Here is a 16,777-nt window from a genome sequence, read left to right as displayed (position 1 = left end):
GAAAACGGTTAAGACTATTTCTTATTCAGGTGACTTTTTGGACAATTTATACTGGTTTAATAATTTTGATTTAAAGCAATATATGCCATCTGATTTTATCACAATGTGGGAAAAATAATATTAACACGCTTTATTTTATCTTATTTAGCAGTGTTTGGTTTATAAAAGACAAGTATATTTGTTCATAAAAAGCTTAATTCTTCTGAAAATTTTAATCTCCTAAACTGATTTTATGGGTAAATAATTTATTGTTTCCAAAAAATGGTTAATAAAATTTGAACGTTTAACTAAATTAAATTATAATAACAGTATTGTCTAAACTACTATTAAACTGTTTATCATGCTGCAAATCAATAAGACTATTCCAAATACACTATCTGGGTAAATATTTTATACAATAAAAAGTGTCTGTCAGTTAGTAGGCTGAAAGGATATAAAATACCTTAGTGTCTTAGTGTACATGTTTATAATTAACCTTCACAAAGGTAAAAGCAATATAATGCCTGTTTCATGATTCAGTCAGGTATTGCCATAATAATACTGCTTGTCTATCCCCAGACTCAGTGGATTAAAGGAATATTTATTTCCTTGCTCATATGTCTGCAGGTAGTCTGTACATTAGCTGGGCTGGGCTGAACCCCCAGCTCTGGGATTCAGGCCCCAGGTTCCAGGCTCCGTGATGCAACTGTATTTGTTCTGGGGTATAGACTGTCGGGCATCGGCTACCTGGGACATGCATCTCTCATGGCAGATCACCGGAGCGTATGCCCTAACATGAAAGGACATTTCTAGCCTCTGCTCCCCTCATGTACACTAATATCCCAATAGTCAAAGCCAGGCATGTGGCCATTCCTAGGTCAAAGGGCAAAGAGATACACTTCACTCACCATGAGGCCATGGATAATGTGTGAAAAAAAAAATTCACAGCAGATCAGTGAATAATTGGAAACAGTAATTTAGTCTGCCTTATGCGGATATGTATAATGGTGTACGATTGTTTCTGGAATACTGCTACTCTAACGTGCTTGTATGTAATGGACAATTTTCAGTTTACTCCCTGGTACTCTTTGGCCTATGGCAGAAGTTAGTAATTGCAGTTAAGAGTTGAAACCAATATTGGTGGTTGAGGCTCTAATAAATTCAAAAGTTGCAAAGAAATATAAATGTGTATAGAAGATAATGGGCTTGACTTTCGTTCATGAAAGGAAAAAGAGGGTAAGTAAATAAAATGGTTGGTTATACTAGAAAGTGAAAGATAATAGACTAAGACAAATTGGGGCTCTACAGTAAAATGTGGAATATCCGAGGTAAAGTTTATCTTTTAGTACCTGCAGGAGTGACTTAAAAAAAATGAACAATAAAATTTATCTAGTTTTGACAGAGTTGGCCAGTGTTATGAGTTTATTTTAAAGAAAGTTGTGGTTTCCACACACAACTGTTGTCATTGTTCTCTTCCTTCATCATCCTTCCCCCTGCTGCCCGCCCCTGGGTGACTCATCATCCCTTATTGATTTCGTGAATTCTGACTACACCTCCACGTATCGTCCTCTTAGTTAATTCTTTACAATTTAAATCCTTAGAGGGTAACATCTGTTCCCCGCTGGGACCTTGACTATTATGTATTTTTCTGTTTGTCTTGTTTTAGTTTCGCCACATTTTAATGTTTAGATTTTACTTTATATCCATCTATGGGAGTTGTTTAGAGTAGAGGAAAAAGCTCAAAGTGTAATCTTATAATGTCATTTTTTAAATAAAAAAATTATGTCCTCAGTGATTATTTTGGAACACATATCTATTTAATCAAATGTTTCTCTATGATTTTTTTCCATCTGTCATTCAAGAGACTGAAGTTGAAATTGAAATAAACATATTAAAAATTAGTTACCTTGTCTTTTTTTTTTCAGAAGAAACAAACCAACAAAACTCTCCAATTTCCTTGCAACTTAGGATCGTTTAAAGAATGTTCTACTTATGTTATCCCTTTCTTTGACTCCCACTGCTTCCTTCTGCTCTGGTACAAGCTGGTATCTGATAAGAGGACCCATGGAAATACTCTGAGCCTCGTTGAAAAAAGAGATCACACTTGAGTTTGCAGCTTTAGACATTTTGTGATGAGTTTCAGACCTAAAGTTAGACTGATCTTAGGTGTCTGGGTCTGTGGTGAAGGAAATATTTCTGCATTTGATAGAAGATGCTTTGACAGCCCTTCACTTCTTTGCCTTGAAGCAAGAAAAATATTCTTAAAGTAAAGGGAATATTTCTCAGGATCATTGCTATCTGTCAATCAGAAATATGAGGAACTAATGAACAACCCCTAATTTTGACAATTTAATAAGGTGGGAAGTACGCAAAGTCACGACGTAAGACAAACCTGGGTGCAAATCCAACCTGAACAATTTATTTGTTGGAGGAGGTTATCAAGAGGACTTGACCACTGGTTGACCTGCGACCTGGACCCAGGCAATGGGAGGCTCCTTGCCCCCTCCCCATTCTTGGAATGTATGTTCTGTCCCAAATGTTCATAATGGGAGCCGTTGTCAAGGATGCAGCCTTGAGAGAGCAATGTGTTGTTGAGACCACATGGACGGTATATATGACTGAATCCAGTTAAGGCTGCTATATAAACTTTTAAGACTCTGGTAGGCAGAGGTGAAGATCTACTCGTCTCATGGTGGTGGAGACAAGCCTGGTAAGTAAGTTCCTTGCTTATTAGAACTGCCGCCCAGGAATCTGGAGTGGTTGCCTCTTTCTTCCCTCACTCCTCGTCCTCTGTGTTTGAGGGCCAGTTTGTGAACATTATTTCACCTTTCCCCATCTCCTCTTTTGCAGAGTAATGCCTACCTTCCCCTGCTATGTCATGTAGGAAAGGATCTAAAGAACATTTTGGCTAAACCTCTTATTTACAGAAGAATTTTATTAAACTAGGCTGAATAGAGCTTCAGAATTCCCTGTATCCTGATTATCTTCAGCCCCGCCTTGTTCCTTGCTACCTGGTAACCTTGAGCAAGTGGCTTAAACTGCATTGTTTCAGTTTCTTCATCTTCTAAAGGAGTTTACATGTACCATGTACCCATTGCCTGGCTCATAGGAGGTACTCAGTAAATTCTTATTATTAAATAAGAATAATAATTATTATGACTATTTTCTTATTAGAGAAAGCACATTTATGAGTGATATTATTGAAACAGGGTAAAGAGGCATTAAGAGATAATATTGAGAAGAAGAAATATTTAGGAAGTAAGAATATGTTGCATTTTGGCTTTAATGTAATTATTTTTTTTCTCTTTTAAGATTTTGTTGTGCTACCTTAACACTGAGTTCACCTGGATAAAACGCTTACAAGGTGGTGACTTGCCTGTCCCCCAAATGCCTAGGATAGTCAACAAGAGGTGAAGGCCATTTTAACTTGGTGAAATACTGGCATTCTTATGTTCACTCTTTTAGTCCTCTGGATAATAGAGTTATAACATTCATCCACCTCATGAAGGTGTTGACAAAGTACATTAACTTATTTCATTTTAGAAATACATATTAAAATATCTGTTCTTAAAAAATTATTTGTTAAAAGAAAAATCAATCTCTTCTGTTGCAAACAGACAAAAAGATAGATTTTCCTGCATCTCTTGACAGTGATTTTGGGGTTTTCATGAATTTTGAAAGCTTATGAATAAAGAAAAGGGTGTAATCCCAGCAGTGAGTAGGAAGTTTATGATGACATATGGATGGATGTCAGCAAGAATCAAGAACATTCCTGCAGAGATAAGGGGAGGCATTGTGTGGGAGGAGCTCACTCAGCTGTCTCAGGGTGCTGTGGATAGACCATCTTGAGTATCACCGAAGTTCTGGATTCTGCCATATATTTTTCATATACTAACCATGATAAAAAGACCCGTGGGGACTTTTTTAAGTGTCTTTCATTCTGATAAATTAAAACTCCTCCCTTCAAGTAGAAGAGTTTTTGTACTACTATGAATGAGAATAAAAGCAACGGCAGCAAAAATAACAAAAATAATATCAGCTTAATACATTGCCCTCCTGTGCCAGGCCCTAGTCATCTTGTTGAGTGTCTCAGCAAACCTGTGAAGAAGGTATTATTATCCTTATTACGTATGTGGAAATGGGGGCTCAGGAAGTTAAGAAATCTCACCACAGTCACATGGGTTGGAAAGGATAGGACTAGGATTCAAACACAGATTTACCGCTTTTCAAAGCTGATTTTTTTTTTTTTTTTTAATTTTTTTTGCAGTACGCGGGCCTCTCACTGTTGTGGCCTCTCCCGTTGCGGAGCACGGGCTTCGGACGCGCAGGTTCAGCGGCCATGGCTCACGGGCCCAGCCGCTTCGCGGCATGTGGGATCTTTCCGGACCGGGGCATGAACCCGTGTCTACTGCATCAGCAGGCGGATTCTCACCACTGCGCCACCAGGGAAGCCCTTAAAGCTGAATTTTTAATCCCTGTACAATGCCATAAACAACTGGTTTATAGTTTCCATTTCTTCTTAAAACAATAATCTTAAAGTGCTTTTTATAGTTAGCATTCAAGATTGTCTATCAGCAATAAAAATAATGGACATAACACTCATAGATTCTATTGGCTTCAGTTGCTACTCACTGTTTATCCTTTTGGAAATGTTCCAAGAAAATACACCAAGAAAGCCAAGTTGCACAGAAATAACAATAGAATATTGGTTAAATATGATTATAAAGCACTTCTCTTTTATGATAAACAAGTCACATTTTTTAAGATGGTACAAATTATAAACATTTTTGAAAAGAAATTACTTGTTTTTAGTGTTTCCTGAAATATACTTGTTTCAAAAATTCTGATACAAACCCCTGAATCTTTAATTAGAAGACAGAAGATATGCTGACATGACATATACAGGTTAAATTATGAATTATCTTTTAATTCTTCCTTGTTTTCCTCTTAGCCCCCAAAACATCCTTTTTTCATACTTTCGTTTTAGACTTTAATTTCTAAAATGCTTGGCTGAGACTTTTCTTGATGTATAGAAAAGCAGGTTAATAATGGCAAGATCCTCAGTTTAGAGTCTCAGATATGTCAAGTACATAAAAGCATATGCATGGTGAGTGAGAAGTTTTCATAAATAATTATGGTGTCTTATCAGTCTCAGAAATCCTTCTTAGTGCTAAAAACACTTAAGATTCAGAAAGAACCAAGTTAGTTAATGCATGCTTCACTTATTTAACTCACAAAGACATATGAACAAAGATTATGAACATTGATTCATTCTTAATTGAAAATTTAAACCTAACAGAGAATAGCTTGCTTGATATCTTTTAATTTTACTTTTTAATATTAAGCAAGATCATTATCACCATAACTATGTGTGCAGAATAACATCTCACCCACCTTTAAAGAACTACTTTTCAAAATATTCAGATTTTTTGGCCTATGTCAGTTTTTCTGCTAATATCTCAGAAGAAATGTTCCTTTAGGTAGTTATTTTCTCTTAAAATGCTTTAAAAATGATCTCAATGAGCTTTAACAAGTTTATTTTCGAATGTTGAACCACCTAGTCAACCTACCTCAGAATGCAAGTGAAATAAATTTGAATAGCAGCATGTAAGGCTACCCTTAAAGTAACAGTCTTTAAGGTAAAAATTACATGTTCAAGCTATGTTTTTATTGTTCATGGAGGCCAACAAATTTTATTAGGTGAAAAGAGACAAGACAACAACCCATGCTATGTTATATGCTAATCCATATCCATAGAAAAACTTAGTTACTGGCTAAAAGTGAGGATTGAATATACCAGCTTCAAAAATGACATGTTTTATTGACGATTTTGCCCCAAAATTCTAGGCAAATCATATGCATTTTTTGACAATAATAATTCATGAATGTAAACATGGATATAAAGCAGTGGTTCTCACCTGGGGTCAGTTTAACCCCACAGGAGTCATTTTTGTTGTCATGACTTGGAGACTTCTGTTGGTATCTACTGGGTAGAGGCCAAGGATGCTGCTAAACATCCTCCAGCGCACAGCTCCACACAAAACAGGATTATCCAGTCCAAAATGTCAGTGGTGCCACTGTCACAGTTACTGTGATAGAGCATGAAAAGCATCAGTAAGCAGGGATCTAGAGTTCAAAATTCAGTTCGTGTATTTTGGGAGGATTAGAGTATAAGAAGGTATGTAAGAGTAAGGAGGAAGGACAGTAAAGCATTGAATATGCAAACATCATAATCAGAAACTGAATGCAGTGAAAAACTAAACTCAGCCAAGGTATCTGAATAATAGTTATCCAGTTACATAAAAACTAGAGAAAAGAAGGAAAGCATTAATTATACACAAGTATTGCAACTTTAAGGTGATGGGATAATTCAGGGAGAAAAGGAAAGTCTTTTTAATAAAAGTGATTTATTAAAAAGTGATTTAATAAAAATTAGATATCTGTATGAATAAAACTGAATGTAAATACTGACTTCACAGCACCCTCGAAAATTAACTTGAAGTAGATCAGACTTAAATGGCAACCTAAAACTATAAAAATTCTGGAGGAAAACCTAGGAGAAAATCTTTGTAACTTTGGTATGTGTAGAAGTCTCTTAAATAAAATACAGAAAACAGGAAGCAAAACAGATTTTTTTGTTGTTGTTGTTAAATTCAAGTTCATCAAAAGTAGGAATTTTGCTCTCTGAAAGACATCATTAAAGAAACAAAAAGATAAACCACAAGTTGGGAGAAAATACTGACAAAATTTATATCACTGTGTAAACCTTTAAAACAAAAAGGTCAGCGTTTAGTCAGCAAAATTGAGTTTATGTGGGAATAGCAGAGGAATTGCAATTTGGAACATGCATAATAAGGTGAACCACAGGAAAGTCCAAGAACAAAGGAGAGGAGCATTCTTTGATAGAGGAAGGGAGAAAGTTGAGAGGGGCTGGTTTGAATGAAAGTTTATTGAAGGAGATTGAGAGTTGCAGGTTGTGGGGTTGTGGTGGCTTCTCATTGGCTACTTTGCAGCGATTTATCATTGGCTGAGCTGTTGCTGGGCCGGAAGAAAATCTTCCTTCTTTTTGCCGGGGTATGTAAATTAAGTTGTGACACGCAGTACAGGTGTGACGGCTCCCTCTTCACTTTAAATGAGGTTTTCCTTTATTTATTTTCACATTTCCCCTTTTAATTAATATCTTTCCATGAAAACACTGCTAATCAAGAATTGGGTTTTTCATATTTAGTGGTTTGGTCCCTCGGTGTTAGGAAGGACCTTTCCTGGTTGTCATGTCCCACATCAGAGGAAAAGTGTACAGACTGGAACTGTTGAAGACACATCTGAGTAACAACTGCCATTTCCCAGTTAAAGTCTGTATCTTTTGAAGGTCATAAGCATTGGAGATCATCTCAAAGCGTTGAGCTAGCATCCCCTTATTGGGTACATCATTTCCATGAGGGTTTGGCAGGCAATAGGTACAAAGCTTAAAAAATAATTACACAAAACAGGATTAAAAGTAATATGACAAATCCAGTTTGTATGATGGTTCTAAACCAGGATCCTAGACTTGAAGGTAGCCAACTGAACAAATTGCAGGACCGTGGATAATCAGGTGAAATTTGTTATAACCAGTGTGCTTGTTCCCTTATCTTGTGTAATTGAATTTCTACTTCTCCAGAGGCATTTATCCACGTACAACAGGTGATATTTACTATTGCATAAATGCCTCCTTGTTCATCAGGTAAGTAATCAAGGTCTATGTAGTTGTCCAAAACTACTTTAGCCAGTGAGTCAAGCGATTGTTTTGGGGCTGCTGTTGCTTTGGCTGTGGCATTGAACAGCTCTCCTAATATTAGGGAAAGATTTCTGATCACATGTTCATTGGCACTTGATCTGACGCAAGGGAGAAAGACTCTCCCTATGGAGGCAAGCCCAGAGTTATGTATGTCTCTGGGTTGTTCTTGTCTGAATCTATGCCTCAGAACTGGAAAGGTAACAGCCATGGAGGCCAGTATAATTTTAAGGGTCTGTAGGTCACACAGGCAGTTTTATTCTGGTTACTCTTACCTTGTGTCCCTTTCTTTCATAAAGCCTGGAGACAAAATTTCTCAAGTTTGGGTGTTAATCAGAGACAGGGAAATGGACCAGGGAGTCTCTAGCATCATGGACAGATCAGTTTTTGATGACAGTTCGAGCAGTCTGAAAGGTTATCCCTCCCTCCCCTTAGCAATGGCCTGAGATACAGATGATGACATCTTTCCAGGTCAATGCCAGAGTAAAGGAAAGAAAGGGAAGAAAAAAGTGTTTAATGTTTAGCCAAAGTATGAAGTCTTGATCTAGCATTTTGAGAGGAAGTAGTCTACCTCAATATCAGATGCTTCTCTTCCTACTCTACTTTATTTGGAGGTCTCCGGCTTCTGTACACGAGGTCAGATGGAGCCTTTTTCAGCTGTAAGATGTGTGTCTAAGGTTCAAGTCCCTGAAGTTTGGTTGCTATCTGAGTAGTGAGGAGGACCTAATACGGTCCCTTCCAAGGATATTCAAGAGCAATCTTTGTTCTTAGTGATTGAAATGTTACTTTGGAGATTTGTAACCAGATATTTGAGGAAACTAGAAGAATTCAGGATCTAGTACAGTTTACAGGTAGATAACAAAACCTCAAGTACAATTAACAGGATTAGAATCTAATATAGACAAAGGTGTGAAAATAAGTTTTCTCTCCAAAATTGCCCCCATTTTTATCAAAGATAGTGACAGTAAAACTAATTTATTTTCATTGAACTTGGCCTGTTTATTTACTTAAATGCACCAATAATAGTGATGGGCCAGATAAGCTCTTTTTATGACTGCTTTGTTAGAACTTTTTATAAGGAATCTCAGATTGAGCTCTTAACAACCTCTCAAGACCAGGAAGCCAAGTCCAAGTCCAAGTCTAAGTAGTTCCTTAAAGCTATCTGGTTATATCTGAGTCTATGCATGCCTCTCTCATATGTGATATTCCAGTCAAAGCGTTGGTAATATAGCCAATATTTCTAATTGCCTTGTTACAAGGAGAATAGATTCTTATTAAATTCATGTAAATAACTATATTTTTGTGAAAAGAATGCTCCAAATTTCCAAATTTTGAAGGGATCAGGAAGAGAAAAAAAATGTTTTATCTTTGTCTACATAATGTCTACATAAGTCATAGATAGCTTAAGAGAAAAGTTTTCTTAAACCTGAAAAAAAAACATTAAGAAGCCAGCATTCTTTCAAACAAAAAAATGATAAAAATTATAATCTTCCTCCTCAGTTCATTTAGTCCCATGTAATTAACACTTGTTCTGTTGAATTCAGTTTTTCCATTAGTTCTGGAAATTCTTACTCAGTTCAGTTTTATGATCTGAAAGTTTTCAGAAGCCTATACTTGTCAAAAGTCCTGTCCTTAAATTTCCTTGACATTAAAGTACTTTTGCGGGAATGCTTTTGTAAAAGCGCCAGAATAAAACAATACCTGTCTGTAAATGACAAAAGACTAAAAATGGCAATGGTTAAAGATCTGATGAGAGTTCATTATATGGCAATTGGCAAGGAAATTTGGTTATTTCTGTGACATGCATTTAAGATAGTAACTAAAATTATGACTGATAATGTCACACCAGGACATATCAGAATTTTAGGAATTTTATACAATTTCTAGAACACATATTAGCATTCACCCATTCACCAATGCTTTCTCACAGAAAAATTTCTTGCCATGACACAAAACCTGTACTAATAGAATCAAAGATCTTCAGTTTCTCTGTAAAAGCTCGCCAAAGTGGATAAACTTATGTTCGGTATTTAATGTTTCAGTGTTTTACCTTATTTGGAAATCATTCAGATATTCAGTGAATTTAGCTCATGATTTAACTGAACTTAACAAAACTTTAAAAAATGTACTATTATTATTGAGGTAACCTTGGTTTATACCATTATAAAGCTTCATGTTTACAACATTGTATTTCTACTTCTGTGTACTCTATAGTGTGCTCATCACCAAAAACTTAGTTTCCATTTGTCACCATTCAGCTGACCCATTTACCCCCCCGCCAACCCCATCCAGTATTCACTGCTCTTCTCTGTATCTACGTGTTTGTCACCATTTGGTTTGTTTTTTTAATTTATTTTGTTTGTTTCTTTGCTTTTTATATTCCACATGAGTGAAAGTCAACAGTATTTGTCTCTCTCCAACTGACTTATTTCTCTTAGCATAATACCATCAAGGTCCATCTATTTTGTTGCAAATGGCAAGATTTCATCCTTTTTATGGCTGAGTAGTATTCCACTGTATATATACCACATCCTTTATCCCTCTTCAGGGCTTCCTGATTTCATTTTAAATGAAATTTTCTTTTTTTTTTTTTTGAGTTTCTCTTTTTTTTTTTTTTTAAACATCTTTATTGGGGTATAATTGCTTTACAATGGTGTGTTAGTTTCTGCTTCATAACAAAGTGAATCAGTTATACATATACATATGTTCCCATATGTCTTCCCTCTTGCGTCTCCCTCCCTCCCACTCTCCCTATCCCACCCCTCCAGGCTGTCACAAAGCACCAAGCTAATATCCCTGTGCCTTGCGGCTGCTTCCCCCTAGCTATCTACCTTACTACGTTTGTTAGTGTGTATATGTCCATGACTCTCTCTCGCCCTGTCAAAGCTCACCCTTCCCCCTCCCCATATCCTCAAGTCCATTCTCCAGTAGGTCTGCGTCTTTATTCCTGTCTTACCCCTAGGTTCTTCATGACTTTTTCTTTTTTTCTTAGATTCCATATATATGTGTTAGCATACGGTATTTGTCTTTTTCTTTCTGACTTCACTCTGTATGACAGACTCTAGGTCTATCCATCTCATTACAAATAGCTCAATTTCATTTCTTTTTAAGGCTGAGTAATATTCCATTGTATATATGGGCCACATCTTCTTTATCCATTCATCTGATGATGGGCGCTTAGGTTGTTTCCATCTCTGGGCTATTGTAAATAGAGCTGCAATGAACATTTTGGTACATGACTCTTTTTGAATTTTGGTTTTCTCAGGGTATATGCCCAGTAGTGGGATTGCTGGGTCATACGGTAGTTCTATTTGTAGGTTTTTAAGGAACCTCCATACTGTTCTCCATAGTGGCTGAACCAATTCACATTCCCACCAGCAGTGCAAGAGTGTTCCCTTTTCTCCACACCCTCTCCAGCATTTATTGTTTCTAGATTTTTTTGATGGTGGCCATTCTGACTGGTGTGAGATGATATCTCATTGTAGTTTTTATTTGCATTTCTCTAATGATTAATGATGTTGAGCATTCTTTCATGTGTTTGTTGGCATTCTGTATATCTTCTTTGGAGAAATGTCTATTTAGGTCTTCTGCCCATTTTTGGATTGGGTTGTTTGTTTTTTTGTTATTGAGCTGCATGAGCTGCTTGTAAATTTTGGAGATTAATCCTTTGTCAGTTGCTTCATTTGCAAATATTTTCTCCCATTCTGAGGGTTGTCTTTTGGTCTTGATTATGGTTTCCTTTGCTGTGCAAAAGCTTTGAAGTTTCATTAGGTCCCATTTGTTTATTTTTGTTTTTATTTCCATTCCTCTAGGAGGTGGGTCAGAAAGGATCTTGCTGTGATTTATGTCATAGAGTGTTCTGCCTATGTTTTCCTCTAAGAGTTTGACAGTTTCTGGCCTTACATTTAGGTCTTTAATCCATTTTGAGCTTATTTTTGTGTATGGTGTTAGGGAGTGATCTAATCTCATACTTTTACATGTACCTGTCCAGTTTTCCCAGCACGATTTATTAAAGAGGCTGTCCTTTCTCCACTGTACATTCCTGCCACCTTTATCAAAGATAAGGTGTCCATATGTGCGTGGGTTTATCTCTGGGCTTTCTATCCTGTTCCATTGATCTATCTTTCTGTTTTTGTGCCAGTACCATACTGTCTTGATTACTGTAGCTTTGTAGTATAGTCTGAAGTCAGGGAGCCTGATTCCTCCAGCTCCTTTTTTCATTCTCAAGATTGCTTTGGCTATTCGGGGTCTTTTGTGTTTCCATACAAATTGCGAAATTTTTTGTTCTAGTTCTGTGAAAAATGCCAGTGGTAGTTTGATAGGGATTGCATTGAATCTGTAGATTGCTTTGGGTAGTAGAGTCATTTTCACAATGTTGATTCTTCCCATCCAAGAACATGGTATATCTCTCCATCTATTTGTATCATCTTTAATTTCTTTCATCAGTGTCTTGTAATTTTCTGCATAAAGGTCTTTCGTCTCCTTAGGTAGGTTTATTCCTAGATATTTTATTCTTTTTGTTGCAATGGTAAATGGGAGTTTTTTCTTGATTTCACTTTCAGATTTTTCATCATTAGTATATAGGAATGCCAGAGATTTCTGTGCATTTATTTTGTATCCTGCTACTTTACCAACTTCATTGATTAGCTGTAGTAGTTTTCTGGTAGCATCTTATGATTCTCTATGTATAGTATCATGTCATCTGCAAACAGTGACAGCTTTACTTCTTCTTTTCCGATTTGGATTCCTTTTATTTCCTTTTCTTCTCTGATTGCTGTGGCTAAAACTTCCAAAACTATGTTGAATAAGAGTGGTGAGAGTGGGCAACCTTGTCTTGTTCCTGATCTTAGTGGAAATGCTTTCAGTTTTTCACCATTGAGGATGATGTTTGCTGTGGGCTTGTCATATATGGCCTTTATTATGTTGAGGAAAGTTCCCTCTATGCCTACTTTCTGCAGGGTTTTTATCGTAAATGGGTGTTGAATTTTGTCGAAAGCTTTCTCTGCATCTATTGAGATGATCATATGTTTTTTTCTCCTTCAATTTGTTAATATGGTTTATCACATTGATAGATTAGCGTATATTGAAGAATCCTTGCATTCCTGGAATAAACCCCACTTGATCATGGTGTATGACCCTTTTAATGTGCTGTTGGATTCTGTTTGCTAGTATTTTGTTGAGGATTTTTGCATCTATGTTCATCAGTGATATTGGCCTGTAGTTTTCTTTGTGACATCCTTGTCTGGTTTTGGTATCAAGGTGATGGTGGCCTCGTAGAAGGAATTTGGGAGTGTTCCTCCCTCTGCTATATTTTGGAAGAGTTCGAGAAGGATAGGTGTTAGCTCTTCTGTAAACGTTTGATAGAATTCACCTGTGAAGCCATCTGGTCCTGGGCTTTTGTTTGTTGGAAGATTTTTAATCACAGTTTCAATTTCAGTGCTTGTGTGAAATTTTCTTTTATTCATTTTCACAAGACAAAAATTTATATTCATAATATATGAAAAAGCCTTTTAATTACAGAAAGACTAAAACCTAATTAAAATACTGAGAAAATATTTGAACAGACATGTAATCAAAGTAGAATAACTAGTAAGCACATGAACGAATGTTTAGCATCTGTAGCCATTTGAAGAATTCAACTTAAAACTATAATGAAATAACATTACACATCCATTAGAATGGCTAAAATGAAAAAGGGTGACAATACCAACTGTTGTCAGGATATGGAACAATTGGAATTCTCATATGCTGCTAGTAAAATGTAAAATGGTATAACCACTTTGGAAAACGTGTTAACATTTTCTTAAAAAGTTAAACATATATCTAATGTACAAACCAAGAGAAAGAAAAAGTATATGTCTCTGCAGTGATTCGTATTTGAATATTCATAGCAGCTTTATTTGTAATAGCCCCATACTAGAAACAATTCAAATGTCCATAGACAAAAGAATGGATAACAAGATATAAGATAGCTAAATAATATAATACCACTTAATTAAAAGGAAAAAAAACTCTTAATATGTGCAACAAAAATTATGTATCTGAAAATAATTATGCTTAGTGAAAGAAGCTAGACAAAAGCAGTGTATACTCTATGATTCAACTTGTATTAAATTCTAGAAAATACAAGTAGACCATATGGACCTAAATAAGTCAGTGGTTGTCTGGTGATACAAGTAGAGGGAAGGATGATTTGAAAACAGGTATGATGAAAGTTTTGCAGCAATGGAAATGTCTGAAGTAATGATTGTGGGTGAAACTTCATGAGTATGTATGTGTGTGTGTATATATATATATATATATATATACACACACACATACATACATTATCCTGCACAGATGTCAAGTATATAATTTGATATCCATCTGTCTATCTATCTATCTATATCTACTTGTTATCACCAGTCAACCACTGACTTATATATATATCAAATTATATACTTAAAATCTGTGCAGGATAATGTATATACATTCTCTCTCAGTAAAGTAGTAAAATCTAAAAATATGTATTTTATGGAGTAACTATTGACTAATGTGGTAGAAGAGGTGGTGAATAAATGCCCCCAATTCAAACCGTAGGACAGAAAATTCTGAAGCACTCCTACATACTGAGAAGTTTGAGGATGCTGGCCCAGGGAGTACATCCACAGCATCTTTCAAGTTTGCTCCAAGCTGGTGTGCTTCCTCCTGGGATGGACCTGACTCATTTACAGGGAATATCTGTCCCAATCCTGGGTCAACCCTTTTACCCTTTACCTGCCACTAGTCACCCTCTCCTAAACCTTCATCCTGGGACACCTCTGCATCTGGCAGTGAGGCAACAGCAGCTACAGTGCTCACTTCCTCCAGGCTTTGGTTCCCAGGCAGCTGCTGTCAGCATTCAGACGATGACTCAGAATGTGCCCAGCCGGTCAGGCCTGCCTCAGGTGCACTCCCAGCTAGAGCACCGCCCCAGCCAGTGGAACAGTTCCCCCGTGGGCCTTGCCAAACGGTGTGGCTCAGATGTGCTACAGCAGCCCCTGCCCTCCATGCCCGCCAAAGTCGTCAGTGTAGATGAACTGGAGTACCGACAGTGAGCAGGGCAGCAGGCTTGCCTAAGCCTGGACCTTATGGTGGCACCCTGGTCAGGACGCTGCTTCCTCATCTCATGTTGGTTTGTGGGCTTTTACTTTGTAGCACTCTGTGCGAAGCTGTTTAAGGGCACCCAGGCACCTGGTGTTGTCTGCATTATGATGGAAAGAACTTATTAACCAATCGAGTGGAGCCTACATGGTCTGAATACAGGATGCAGTGTTGTCAGTCCTGAATACAGGGAAGTCTTTTCTTGTAACACATATGAATGAAGTGTTGGTGTCTTCACCAAGAGGTGGCACCTTAAGAGTTCTGAGGAAGTAAATATATAGACCCTTATGTACAGACCTGTGTATAAACAACTTTTGTACATACATATAGGATAGCTTTTCTGAACTTACACAGCTGTAGATAAAAGTAGCTGATATTAGTTAAGCCTGTGTCAACAGTTTTGATTGTTTTTCACATGTACATTTGGGACTTTTTCTTTTGGTTGATTAAAGTTGCATATGCTAAGTGTGTGAATGAAAAACAAAAAAGTTGCCTAAAGCATTGGTCAGCTTGACAACATACCCCAATATTGGTTTCCTTCTTTCTCTGTTACATTATTTCCCATCCTCTGCTCTTGTTCCCTGGAATCAGTTCTGGAAATAAACTACTATATGTAAGCCTTTTTCTCATAGGCTGCTTTCTGCTGGCTACTCAAGGTAGGGTATATGTCTTTTCTTCAAAGTCTCTCTGTACTATAAATATGGCTGATGATATAAATGGTGAAGGTCTGGCAGTATATTTCAATACAGAAAGTATTTTTGAGTGATGCCTTCAGGAAAGGAAGAACTGTCTTCTGTAGATTTCTAAATATGTTCAATTGAATTATTCATCTGAAACTTCTCCAACTTTAAGTTGTTCCCCAACTTTACTTTGTGTAAATGTAGCATGTTAAGAGATACATTTCCAGCCCATATGAGTGAAAGGAGTCACTTGAGCTCCTGTGTTAAATGAGAATTTGCAAACTTGCAACCTACTTTAGTGCTAAGCGAAACAGATGTGTTTTGTGCATTTCATTTAAGGATATTAGTTTGCACATTTATTTTTCCAAGGTCAAAACAAATGGGTACTGTGTATCTTTTCATCCAAATAGGAAAATGTTCCCCAGGAAAGCTTTGGTTTGGTTTGTTATTAAGGCATCATTTTAACTTGATAATGGGTACTTCTCATCTACAGCTTGAGACTAGCTTTAGATCTGGAGAATGGAGTCATTTGTGTGCTTGAACCTGCTTGTACCAGTTCCTGAGAGCTAAATATGCCCATCTCTTCTCAACTTTGTGTTCAGTGTCATCACATAGACAGCTTGAAATTGACAATGGTGGGAATATTTACACCACCGAAATTGGCAAATGCTGTATATCAGGGCTTCCTTCATCCCCTTGCCTCCTCAGTTTATCAGGCCATCACTGATAAAACCAGCTAAAAGGCACATGGTACACTGTGACAATCACCCTCAAGTTATTTCCTCCAACTTGTTTCTCACTAAGCTACCTATACAACGTAACCATAATTTTGAGAGAAAAGGGAACAAAGACCTCCTTTAAACCTTTCTTACTTTGCAGTTGAGAGAATGGATGTCTAGAGAGGTTAGTTGATTTACTCATCATCACACAATTGGTTTCAGGGTTGGGGCTAGAATCAGCTTCTTGACTCTAGCTACTTGGTAGGAAAATGATTTTCTAATTATTCAGATTTGCAAGGTGCTCCTACAGTTGTGTGGACTCAACTTGACTGTAGGATCCCAACTAAAGCCTTAAACATATTTAGGTCCAAAACCTGTATTCAACCTATTCATTGTGGAAAATCCTAAACAAGCCTGTTGAGATTTTTTGGTTGTTTGTTTCATTGGCAATTTTAAGCTTTTTGAGAGCAGAAGAGTTCCAAGTTAATGCACTTACATACATA

The sequence above is a fragment of the Delphinapterus leucas genome, chromosome 5 (genome assembly GCF_059928025.1).
Source record: "Delphinapterus leucas isolate spDelLeu-1000000601 "Yukka" chromosome 5, BTC_Dleu_Yukka2, whole genome shotgun sequence".
NCBI classification, from domain to species: Eukaryota; Metazoa; Chordata; class Mammalia; order Artiodactyla; family Monodontidae; genus Delphinapterus; species Delphinapterus leucas.
The sequence above is the reverse complement of the archived record's forward strand: the minus strand, read 5'-3'. Positions refer to the sequence as shown.